This window comes from Pieris napi, chromosome 18 (assembly GCF_905475465.1).
Source record: "Pieris napi chromosome 18, ilPieNapi1.2, whole genome shotgun sequence".
NCBI lineage: Eukaryota > Metazoa > Arthropoda > Insecta > Lepidoptera > Pieridae > Pieris > Pieris napi.
The window spans coordinates 6,623,079-6,637,262 of NC_062251.1; the positions used below are offsets into that span (position 1 = coordinate 6,623,079).

Here is a 14,184-nt window from a genome sequence, read left to right on the forward strand (position 1 = left end):
GTCGTCTCGTGATTCTGCCATATGTCAGCGTGTAACATAGCATATAAAATCAGGCTTAAAAGGAGCGTAGCAACAATAAATGTTGCAAAAATGGGAAAACAAATAATAGTTTCACTCAATTTGGTTGTACGTGTGTCGAGAACGAGTTTAGGGACTACAGATTCAAATTGGAAGAGTTCTTATGGTGCTAAATAATTCATTTGCTAAGGTTGCATCACACTACGACCGAACTACCTAAAACAGTTACGCTACAGCTATGTTTTTGATTTATAACATATTACACATAGAACTAAAATATAGTACTAAAAATTAATAATTCCTAATTTAGACTGAAAATAGTAATGAACAAAAAATACTGGTATTATTGTGAAAAAGCGTGGGTTGCTCGATAGACGAAAAATATGGCACAGAGCGCCCCACGCTTTTACCCAATAATACCAGTATTTTTTGTTCATTACCATTTTCAGCCTAAATTAGGAATTATTTTTCACTTTTTAGTTTGATGTGCTTTAAAAGCGTGTTTTTTTGTTTCCACTTTTTAGTCCTAGCAGCAATACGTGTTGTCTCAATTTAACCGTATTGCTTTGTGGATTTAAAAAAAATTCATTGTTTTTTCGAGATAAACCTATGAAATTATTGTATTGTCGCTGATTCTTTATAAGCGTACAAAGTTTGAATTAAATCTGTCCGTTTAATGTGGGTCAAAATCGAGTCCGAAGGTGTCGGTTACATACATACATACATACAGGTGAAGCTAATATAAAGCGTGTAAAAATTCAAATATGACAATGATTGAGGGTACATTACAACCTAAAACTATTTATTATGTACAAATTGTGGGTACCTGTTATTGACGCATGTGCCGGGGATTCTTTGCTTCATTTTAAGTTTGTACAAGTATAAAAGAAAAGCAAAAAAGACTTTACTCAAATACTTTTAACCTTCACAGTGAGATAAGATTTGTGGTAACAGATAACTTCATCGATAACAACTTTTTTAGCTGATAATGCATTTTGGGTCTTTTGGGTGCGTTTAGGTGACGCAACTAAAATAACATTTAATTTGCGCATTCCTTTAACATGTGACGATGCAGCAATTGCTGCAGGTGCTTACAACAACCTTAATTGAAAAGAGTGATGGAGAGTAAGTAGCCAGTTCTTCTTGTCCGTCCTACGCCCTTGACTTGAGAACTGGCAGTAAATAAGTATATATATGTTACATTTTTATACCACAATGGAAATGCGTTGGCGCATCTACCCCACTAAATGGAGCAAGGGTACGTGAGACACGACTCATTCCAGGCACACTGCGGTTCTCTACTCAGAGAACCGGGTGAGTTATACCCACTAAAACACCTCCGGTAATCACAACATGACCGCATCAAAGAGGCGCTTTCGCTTTTCTATGTTGTCGACAAAATGATTTTATTTTACCTATAAATAACTTTTTAACGATTTTTACAACAGCTGTAAGGATGAATAACAACTGAACGATCGTCAATACTAAATTCCAGCCGTATCACCTCGACGACTCAATTGGTTCACAGCCGGTGATCGAACCTACGACCTCAGAGCTGAGAGTCGCACGTCGAAGCCACTAGGCCAACACTGCTCTACAAATATCAAACGTATATATTTCTCAGGAGTTTATTATAAAACAATGGTAGCAATAGTAAAAAGAATACCTATTGTTCCAATTATACGTTCATTTCCTAATAATAGACATATTTAGCGCTAACAGTATAAATCTAAACGTCAAGAGGGCAGGAAACCGCAACGGTACTCTATAACTCTCAATTGCGATTGGGATCCTGTCGTCTATGTCTAGTCTAGCAATTATTAAAGGAGGTTGACACCCCCGCCATGTAACGCGCCGTAACGTTTTTCTGTACCAGTTAAACGTTTCGTGACCACCCAGTGAGTCTTTATACCTAAAACAAAAAAGTCGAAAATAATCTTAACAATAACGCGTAATTCAACTCGCCCCGCATCGTAACGATTAACAAAAGGAAACCCCCCCCCCCAAATTCCCTAAACTGCACTGACTAAACTATCACCTTCAATGTTACAAAGTACCAATATTCGAAATTCAAATTCCTACGACCCACCCAATAAAATCACACCAAAAAACCCGAAACAACTTTAAAATTTTTTGCAACAGGACCTGTTGGGCCGGTCCACCGAAACCATGAAAGAGACAAACAAACCCGTGCGTTAGACAGAGACGAACATACGAGTAACGAAATCCATTAAAATACAGTCTCCCAGTTTTAAAACATTGCACGTTTTAACTTTGATTTTCTTATTTCACGATTACGTCAACAGTAATTATTTACCTTTTAACACATTACCCACACATTGTCACAACAAAATTCATTTTCGAGGATTCCCATAAAAAATTAATACGTTTATGTACTACTAGCTGGCCTGGCGAACATCGTACCGCCTAACAGTCGATTCTTTATTTGTTTAAAATACTTATTCTGCTATTTGGGACACCGGTCTAGCTAAGAAAATTGATAAGACAACAAATACATTATGTCAAAAAATAAAAATTTACCTTCCCGGAACCCCTCCACTAACACTTGAACTTTATGATATGGTATTAAAGTTCAAATTGCCTTTAAATATTATTACGAATATTTTGTATGGGATTATAGAAAAGTGTTGTTTTTAGACTTTTTCACTCAATTTTTTTTAATTTTTCTCTCCGTAAGAACCATCCTCGTACTTCAAGGAATATTATAAAAAAAGAATCAGACAAATCGGTCAAGCCGTTTTCATGTTATGTCGTGACAACGGAAAACGGGTTTCATTTTTATATATATAGATTTATTTATTTATTTATTTTGAGAACTTTGCTTACTTTTGCTGACAAGAGGAAGGGGGGGGGGATAAATTGCAGTAAATCTGCTTACGTAATACTTGAACGTCCCCATTGGACAACAATGGCCATATTTCATAACAATACTATAAATATGAAAGACATTCAATGATAACAGATCTAAAATGGAGTACATAGAATTAAGTATATAATGATACTATATCCTCAGTCGAGTGGTCGCGACCTTGCCAGCTTATTCATCATGATGTCACTACTCGACTCATCTGCTTATTTGAGGTTGATTGTACATTTGATATGTATATCAAGATTTTGAATTTAAACATAAGGGTGTGCTATTGTTTAATATATGACCGTCAAAAATTGGAAATATAATTTAGTAAATCAGTTTATTAGACTGTTTTAACACTACAATTTCGTTTGTAATACTATATGTTGACTTATTATTTTTTTTAACATTAAAACATTTGTTATTCGAATAAAATAACAGGTATAAGTAATGAAAAGGTATTGCAGATATTTTATATTCTTTCATATTGTAAAGAGATGGCTGTGGTTGGCTTTGCCATTATGTGCATATGTTATAAAGAATATGAAAAAAAAAACAGTGGCGCTACAACCATTTAAGGCCTTAGATTTCTGTATCTGTTTCATGATTAATTCTCAATCTACGCCCAAACCCAATTTTCAATCAGACCGTGACAGTCGAACGATCTCCTATCTGCATCCCAATAAACAAACCCTACGAAGACAATCCATTTTTGGCGACGGATAAAATGCTCTTTGTCGTTTTACCGAGTTTTCACTCATATTTGATAATCAATGTTAACCAAATAAAGTAAACAAAACCATACAAATAACATTAAAATATAAATGTGTATGTTTAAAACATAACAAACAGTTTTTTAATTTTTTTAAAAACTGGTGTAAGTTAAAATCTGTTAAAATAAATAATTTACTGTTGAAATCGAGCTTTCGTCAACTGTCATTTTCATACAAAGGTCTATCCACAGACACCGATACGACCTCCCATGGATAGCTTTTATCGACAGATGGCTATTACAATCCGTTGATTGGTTATTGGCACAATTGTTACAACATTTGGATTAAAATTACTATGGATTATGGATTGAGATAGGTTATTGGGTTCGGGCGTTAATAGGCAAGTTCATCAGCCTCCTGAACCTGACACACACCGTCGACTTTTTGGGTCTCAACCGGTTTTCTCACAATGTCACCGTTCGAGCAAATGTTAAATGCGTAAACAGAAGGTCCATTGGTGCACAGCCGGGAATCGAACCTGCGGTTTCAGGGATGAGAGTCGCACGCTGAAGCCACTAGGCCAACATTGCTCTTTCGGATATGTTATAAACATAAAACTAATAATAGTTGTTTTATATATTATTCTGAGTGTATGTATAATTGATTGCTCGTACTAGCGTTAATATGTATTCGTATTTTCTTCATAATATTTCGTGTATATGTGTCTGTAAACCGCTCAAACCTTGTGACAAGTCTAGCATTTGAATCATTGTTTCGTTATAAGGTCCAAAAAATAATAATAGCCTTTTGTTTCAGATACTTTTACACTTAAACACATTTATATTTCTGTCTCATTCTTTTTAGATATCTGTGTGCTCATTTATGGCAAAGGTTTCTTTAGGTCTAAATTGTCTATCCCTTTTTCGTTTATTGTAGCTTGGGCATTACTTTAAACATGTAGTAAAAATTGCATTTATTGATTATTCAAATATTGACCACCAGATAGTGCCACATGTTGACAGATAATTTTATATCATGACCAATTTATGCATTGCCCTATTAAAGTGTATTTTTACTAATTTTCAGCATGTCTTATCTGTTTTAATTACCAAATCACGGGCGACGTCAAAACCATCTTCATAAAACTTTGGGTGTTCGCATATAAAATTAATATAAAAAATCCATTCCAAAGAAATAAAAGGCATTACGCATATGCCATCGTCCTGTTTCCGACCGGTTCGGATCTAAATGGCAAGCTTTTAACATTTTATGCAACAATCTCGCAATTTGACTTTTGTAATAGCAAATAACTGTAAATCCGTGCCATCGCATACAAACGCAACTATTTATTATTATTATTGAAATGAAATTAGATTGATTATTCTGTTTTCAATAGACAACGAAATAGAAAAAGCTAATTTAGTATATTATTTATCTACATCAAGATAACAAATAACTAATGTTACTATCAAAGTCTTATTAAATATATATATATATAATTTACTAAAGTAGTATTACTATCGTTTAAAGTAGACCACAGACAGTTAATATACAGACACCGAGACGCTGCCAAACGGCAACTCTACACTTTCAGCGGAAGAAGACGAGAGATTGAAGCAGAGGCCAGCTGATATTGATGCTGTAAGTAATATATTAAGTATAATCTAATATAAGAATAGTTTTCATAGTAAATAAATACATACTTCACAGTGATGTTTAGTATAATAGCAGTATTCAGCACTAAGTTCTTATTTATTTATTTGTAAGTTATCTTACACATATATTATGATATAAAACACTTAGACAATATACAAAAGCAATACAGATTACATTTATAAACAAAATATACGAAACAGAAAACATAAGTAGGTATATTAATAGACAAAAAAACTGAAGACTGCTAAACAAAGTCATAAATATATGTATATATATTATAATTCTCTTGCCTTGGATTATAATGAAGTTTTAAAAAAACTTTGTGAATGTTTTTATACCCTAAGTGATAAGGATCACCCCCAATTCTTTTTTGAAATCTTTATTTTACGATTTGTCATTCAAATATACATCTAACCCTTAATTTGATAAAGGTGATATATAAGATGGATGAATTGTAAAAAAACGGCACAATAAGCTATGTTGAATCAGCATACAAATGTCCACATACAATTTAAAATAAATTATAATGCCATTGTATGCAATACCTACTTGTCTATACCGACGCACGCCTTTAAACTCTAATCACATTCCCTTTCAAAGGTGATCTGTAAGTTCTGTACATACCCTCACTTTCACACCATCACACAACACACCCGAATTATGTATTACTTAGTTAAATGTATTTAATAATTTTAAGACTTTTTGAAGTTTACTCCTTAAGAAACGATTTGAGTTATAAGGCCCGGTACGGAAATTTTATGAGGAGTAAAATCAAGTGTAACACGTTATGTAGAAAGAGACAAATGGATTGAACGTGTAAAAGAATGAGATGGAATACATTACACAGACTTTTCTATTTTGAATTCATGTTTTGACAGCCACGTTACAACATTGACAGTGTTGAGAGGTGTAAAAAAATAAAAGTAGATTGTCTAGCGTGCCATAGAGTTTTGTCAATAGTAATGGTCAGTCAGTCAGTGAAATTAAAACTAAAAAGATTGTTCATTCTTATTCTTCTCTTACTATAAAGGTAACTTTGGTCACAGAAAGAAAATCCTATTTGGGCATAGATGATGTAGGTACGTTTTATAACTACAAACATTTATATTATAAAAACATATATTCTTACCACCTTTAGTATGAAAATATAGTCGACAGCCACAGAACATTATCGCCGTTTTATCGTTCGTAAGGAGTAAACTCCAATCGTGCGTCGTAGCTGACACACACACACTTTTATTCCTTTTGTAAATGTTTGAACCTTTTGTATATATTATGAATTGCATCGCTGGCTATATCTTTTGTATAATTGTTGAAGTTATACTTCTTTAGGCGCGTTATAACGATATAATTAATATAATGAGAGTGAAATGTTACGATGCGCGCGCACCGTGACACAAAATTAACGAGAAGAATGAAGTTGCCCACAGAAGATGCTACGGCATTGGACATAATTTAAAAACAACATTCGAATAATAATAAAATTTATGTTACACTTAGGGGCTGTTTCACAATGTACGTATAAGTTCTGCATAAGTTCCAAATAAGCTATTTATTACTTATTGGTAGGATAAACACTATTGTTGCGTTTCACGACTGTCAGATAGCGCTATTCGTCAAATAGTCCACAAGTCCATCATAAGTTATGAGTCGATGAAGTGTCAAATAGTACAATTTACCTTCCAAATAACTTATGTGTTGCATAGCTATTTGGTTCTTTATCCATACATTGTGATTGTTGACTATGACTCCTTGTCCAGTCCAACTATTTAAGCGCGTAAGAAGTATAATTTCTTACGCGCGTACTAAGTACACGCAACCTTTTGTTTTTTTTGTTATATATAATTTATTAGCTGCACGATTACGACAAAAAAAAACCTTGTAAACTTTTTCACAAACCATTCCCTACGAATCTACTATCACTGCTTATGTGGTAGAAATCCAGTTCCCATACGCGTGTCATGGCCATATCAAATCAACTTTCTGGACGCAAGCCAAGCGCACTTGCGAACTACACCTCGTAGTGTTTAGTAAATAATTCTAAAATCCATATTAAAAATAGACTATTCGACAACGCGCCGTGTTTAAACTTTGGTTAAAACAGGTTATAACAAAACATTTAGTACCAAATTTAACCTCACATCAAATGAAACAAAAATTGAGAAGAATGTGTGTGTTAAAAAACTTGTGAATGTTATTATATCGCCCCAAAAACCAAGCGTAGTGAATGTTCTGTCTGTTTTAGTCAGTCTTCGGACTATTTCCTCTATAATATATTCCTAATATATAATAGAGGAATAATATGTTAAATTTTATTTTATTTATCTTTAACTAGCAAACAAGGCGCTCGCCACCACCACGCTTCGTTTTATGTAACATTTCGTTTGGTGATCCCGCTTTTCTGTTGAAATTTTTCCTGAATTTTCTTTGCTATAAACCTCACGGAGCCCGAGACCTTTCCAACGAATGCAAAACCGTGGAAATCGGTTCATGCGTTCTGGAGTTATAGCGTCAGGAAGGAAAACCCGACTTATTTTTATATAGTAGATTACATATTAAAAACACTTTTAATTGTATAGCAGTGTTGACCTAGTGGCTTTAGTGTGCGACTCTCATCCCTGAGGTCGTAGGTTCGATCCCCAGCTGTGCACCAATGGACTTTCTTTATATGTGCGCATTTAAAATTCGCTCAAACGGTAAAGGAAAACATCGTGAGGAAACATGTCTTAGACCCAAAAAGTCGACGGTGTGTGTCAGGCACTGGAGGCTGATCATCTACTTGCCTATTAGATTTAAAAATTATCTTGAAACAGATTCAGGAATCTGAGGGCCAACCCTAAAGAGGTTGTAGCTTTGTATTATCTGTATCTATGTCACTTGTCGATTATTACTGGGAAAAATAAAAGTGTTACGTTGTGCAACAGAAAATCTCAATTTCATTAAATATGATCCGTTTCCGAGAATGTGCTTAAAAACATTACACTTAAGACACTTAGCACTTGTTCTTTGAACCCTACATAGACCGTCATACTCAAATATTATCTAGTACATATATTTATATATGTCACCGTAAAATCGTAAACACCGTTAGATTGTAATCTATCTGGCGAGATTATGAACTGTCTAAAGATTGTAAACTCAACGTACTGCTTACAATTTAACGTATTATTATTCGGTAGATTGTAATCTATCGCAGTGAAACCGTCAAAATACAATCTTAAAATTGACAAATTGTTAACTGTCCGGAGGCTGTCCCTGATTGGTCGGCTTTATAGTAGACCGTTCAATGTCCAAAGAGGTAGGAATGAAACACGGGTATCAGTCAAATAAACTGAATACACTTCAAGAATTGTGATATCCAGTATTCATTCATTACTTAGTAGGTAATCAATAATTCTGACATCACATGGTAAAAATTTTTTCGGTCGAGCCGTTTCGGAGGAGTATGGGACCGAACATTGTGACACGAGTATTTTATATGTTAGATTTTGCAAAAAATCTATATTTTTGTTAATTCTTAGCTCTCCTTGGAACTTGAGGCTTGAGACAAAACCACTATGCGACAGGCGTGACCCACAAACGCAAAATGAATTTGTATAGGAATAACATTTATTAGGTCACGTGACCATTCTCAGTCCCCTAGTAGGCGTTTAGTATCACCTACGTTATGAATCGAAATGCGGTAATTTTCCATACAAATCGTCGTTCACATTTATGCCGTGTTATTGAACGATTTTAACAGATTAAAATAACCAATAACACACTATCACTAACTCTTATCAAGACCTAGTTTAAAAGCATTGTAAAACGCATGTGTCTATCCAATTTTGTAGCTCATTGGCAACGGGCCACGATGCGGCGATTACGTCATCACAGTAATTGACTATGAAATGGGAATTATAGAATTCATTTTAGAATATATATTCATCATCAGCCTAGTCTATGGTTAAGATTCGAAGACTCCCAAATGTCAAAATCAAATTACAGTCATTCTCATTTCTGAATCTTGATATAGGTCTAGTCATAATCAAATTTACAGTATTTACACTTAGGGGCCGTTCAAGTATTACGTAAGCAGATTTACTGCAATTTATCCCCCCTCCCCCCCCCTTCCTCTTGTCAGGAAAAGTAAGCAAAGCTCTCAAAAATAATAGTACATAAACGTATTAATTTTTTGTAGGAATCCTCGAAAATGCATTGCAATGCATAGACAATGTGCGGCTAATATGTAAAAAAAGTAAATAATTACTGTTGACGTAATAACCAAATAACAAAATCAAAGACCCCTGATACTGCTTACATAATACTTGAACAGCCCCTTACAGCCAGTTCTCAGTTCAAGCGTCTGAAGAACTGGCAAGAACAAATCTGACAATTGTTTAAACTGTCAAGATTATCTGTTTTAAAAAATATTTGTAGGCTATAGTTACACAATGCACCACGTCATCAATAAACAAACATTGAGCTTTCATCAACAGTAGACGAGTAATAGGAGCATGCACTGATACACAACACATCATATATCAAAGTGCATCACAGTTGAACACAACATGCAACTTCTCAATATTATGTATGACACAATCAGCATAGACTTACTACACTTCACTAACAAAATATGTATAACCAAAAACAAAAAACAAATAGTAAGTTAATTATTTATATTCAAAAAAAAAAAAAAAAAAAAAAATATGTTTATTATGGAACGTAAGATACATGTATCACTTATTCCACGTCATTAAATTTGAAGGCATCCCTACTCATCGGCAAAGAAGACAGAGGGTGTAGGCCGAGAGAAAAAGCCGGCGTAAAAAACTCTGGGTACTCTTTTAAAACAGCAAATCATCAAACAAAACTTATTTATAACAAATATCGCAAATTAATTAGAAGTAGCCTGTCTAGCACTAGTCCCAGGCCCTTTTATCAATTAGATAATCGTTGACTTTATAGTAAGCCTTTTTACACAGCTTTTCTTTAATACATTTCTTAAATTTATTGAAAGGCAGTGATAAAAGAGCTTCTGGGATTTTATTAAAGAAGAGTATCCCTTTCCCCAAAAAAGAATTACTAACTTTAGATAGTCTAGTACGGGGAAATTGCAGCCTGCGTTTGTTCCGTGTATTAACATTGTGCGTATGTTCTATTCTAGTAAACTTATCACTATTTTTGTATACATACATAATATTTTCATAAATATATTGCGAGGGAAAGGTAAGTATATTAATTTCCTTGAATTTATCTCTAAGAGATTCCCTACATTTTAAATTATAGATTGCACGAATAGCCCTCTTCTGCAGGATGAAAATAGTTTCGACATCAGCAGCATGACCCCATAATAATAAGCCATAAGTATTAAGCTATGAAAGTAACTAAAATAAACAAGTCTAGCTGTATCAACATCAGTTAGAGAGCGAATTTTTTTAACCGCGTAGGCTGCAGAACTAAGTCTCTTCGCCAATCCGTTAATATGAGGGGACCACTGAAGTTTTGAATCCATGGTGATTCCGAGAAATACAGTTGTATCATCCAGATTCAAATCCTCACCGTTTATAATTGGTCTAGTATCCATAATCCTTGAATTTTTTGCACAAAATTTAATGCATTTTGTCTTTTTTGCATTAAGTAGAAGGTTATTCATACTAAACCAATGGACAACTTTACAACAACAATCAGTTGAATTAAAAAAAATTTATAAAGATTTAATTCTTTATTCCTAGTATGGATATTCTTAGTACATCAAATATAAGTATAAATATAATGCCTGTTTTGTATAATAAAATGTATATCGTTTTCTATGATCAACATTATACCTACCAACAACCTATTATTAGAAGAGCAATTTGAATTTTTTATGGTAGATTTATGTGGAAACAAATTATTCTTTGGGCAAAAAACTAGATTTTGTAGTTACAGTAAATTAATGGATTAACTTTATATGTTATATCTAGGTCAATTTAAGTGTCCCTTCCCTTCATCCCTGTTAAATGCAAATAAAAATAGGTGTTTATTCTGGAGAATCAACACCTTACATATACAATATGCTATTCAATGTCAACATGTATGTAACTAACTTATTAGTTAGGTGTAATGATGATGCCATTTCTACCTATATATTTTATAAACATAAGTAACACTTATAAAATATATATTCCCTCATGACTACTTTCTAAATACACATCCTACATAATATTACTTTAGTTATATGTAGAGTATGGTACAAATTCTCTGTAACTCTCAGCAATTAAAAATTCAATTTTGATATCAGAATGCCAGCCATAAAAATGAAGTTATTTAAGGCCGGTTAACCAACTATTATATAAATTTTTATAACATTATCTTTCATAGGAGCTATTTGTCCACTATCAGTCACTGATAAGTGATAACCTGTTTCCACTTATAATTTATATTTGCTTTTTAAATCTCAATAAAATACCTAATAAATTGTTAAAATATATAATTGTAATTTTTTTTATTTCAGCAATCATAGCCTGAATATCTACTATAGATATAATTTATTACTCTTTGTTTGACCAAATTACTACATCCTTTAAATATTAAATGAATAATTATGATTATGAAGAATACAAAGAAAGGCATATGGGATATACCGCTTAAACAACAATAAAAAACTGACTATTTCACTAGAATCTACTATGATTCTACTTGCCATACAATCTAGCTTAACAATTGAATAAAAACTGCTATTCAACAAAAACCATTAAATTTGAATATTTTCTAAATTTCAATGCTATATAGATGTCGAAACAAAAAATTAGAATCCACGCACAGACAATGGACTTCAAATAACTGTGACAAAAAATTAATAGCACTTTTTGAGTCTCAATTTTATAACAAAAGACTTCTTAGATTGTCAAGACATTGTAAACGCTAGAAATGTCAATGTTTCTAACTGAAGATACTTATCATGGGTAAGCTTTTAGTTGAATTGTTTCTTTATTAAAATCAAAGTATTACTCCGATCTAGCTTACAAAGGCATGCATCAGGGTTATATATTTTAGGACTTTAAAATGTGTCTTAAATTTATATAATTTAGTGCAAAACCTTACCAAATTTATAGTGAGTATAACTTAAAGTTGGTTCTAAATCGGGTATATACAATATCTCAGTGACTTTTACCACACATTTAAGTTTAACAGAAATTACTACATTATAGTAAAACAGAAATATTATTTTGAAATAGTGTTGCATATGTTACCCATAACCTTTAGGATAATTTTTGGCAGTCAGCCTAATATGGCAAAGCTTGAGCAAATACATAACAATCGTAAAAGAACAAACAAAAAAATTTATGATATATATATAGATCTTGTTTCACATAGATATTAGGCACAATTTAATTTAATAAACAAAGAAATTTTTAAATACTTTAAATATCACTTACAGCATAATAAATTTGTATAAAAGAAAGTTGGCCTTTCAACCGTAAATTAAAAACTATTCAATAAAGCTAAAAATAAAAACTAACTGTCCATGACATTTGAAACGGGTACATCATTACTACCTATAACCAAACTTAAAAGGTCTATTTAATGATACAAGTTTTTGTAAACCATTATTCAGAGATACTTGCATGAATGTTTCACTGCGAATATTTGAAATAGAATAAATTGGGATTGAACACATTCCCACATTTTTCTTTAAGTGATATCAAAATGAACAAGTTACCCCACCCTCAGAAAAAAAAATCCGAGAACTATAGGGCTTGATTTATTTAGAATACAATAAATAAAATGTATTATATTCTAGCCACTACATTTTATAGTATCAGTTTTTGCCATATTAATTTGATTACATAATCTAAAACTATGAAAAAAATGTTGATAAAGATTTAAAAGAAATTAAAGACGAATGAGTCGTGTAATTTTTCAGTTAACCCTGAACAATCTCGATTAATAAATCCGAGTCCAGTAGTTACGACAATCCAGCCGAATTATAAAGCACTATTCATTGAGTGTATGTATCAATTCAAATAACATTTTAATTCGATCGGGTTGGATCGTCAGCCCGCGCCCTCAGTGACATCACCTCTTCTAGTAGATAACAACCAATTGAAGTCACGCCCAGTATATTTTATAGCATTCGGCACGTAATTATCAACAAAAGGTGAAAAGAATCACGTACAATCTAGATATTAACCTATTAACAACTATATACCCTATTAATGTTTTTAGAAAAGATCAAGATGTGTAATACGATAATAACATAATTCTAGCGCCGAAATTCACTCAGACGGCGTCTTAGTCATTATGCAGCTGAAAGAGCTAAAAAACGTCCTATTTATATTGACAGTACGACAACCACACCCATAATTGTTAAGATTATAGTTTCGTATAAGACATTTACAAATTAAAATCGTATAAATGAAATTAAACTTACAGGCTTGAAGCAAGACAATAAGGAAGATAATTATTTGTCACAGCACAAAAATCACTTCACTTAGCGAGTAACTGGAAACTTACACTAAGCACACATACGACATTATATTGCGAACAATACGTGCACAAAACGTTATTTTGTGTTTATTAATGCACTAGCACCACCGACATTACGCGTCAATGCGTTATTTCTTTTTTTTATGCGAAAAAAGAAGCTAGTCCGTACCGCTACCAAAGATCGATGTCGGCTTTTGTTTCGTTTTTTCGCCGACAATTATTGGCGTCGCTAGCGTAGCTATAGCAGATGTTGCCATTTAAAATTTACCATAGACAATAACATTTTTTGTATATTGTCCATAGTTATTGGAGGCAATTGCCATATCTTACATTTTATATTTCACCTAAATTATTAATAAGCGTTTATTGCATTGCTGAAGGAGCGCAATATATTTAATAAATCACATTTGACACCTCATTAAAATTAAATAATGAAACTTTGTTAGACTAAACAGTTTGCTTAACTTTTCAATT

The 14,184-nt window shown here is 32.7% G+C and overlaps 1 protein-coding gene across 6 annotated transcripts in view; it reads right to left on the reverse strand.

The window, feature by feature from the left end:
* Positions 1 to 13,934, reverse strand: part of LOC125058631 (protein hu-li tai shao) — an 87,233-nt gene extending 73,299 nt beyond the window's left edge. For 2 of the 6 annotated variants that reach the window (XM_047662744.1, XM_047662745.1), the window contains exon 1: positions 13,655 to 13,934. The gene's annotated coding sequence lies outside the window, so the exon portion shown is untranslated. The remainder of the gene's footprint in view (positions 1 to 13,654) is intronic. The other 4 variants (XM_047662749.1, XM_047662746.1, XM_047662743.1 and 1 more) reach the window with 3 other exon arrangements.
* Positions 13,935 to 14,184: the final 250 nt, after the last annotated feature.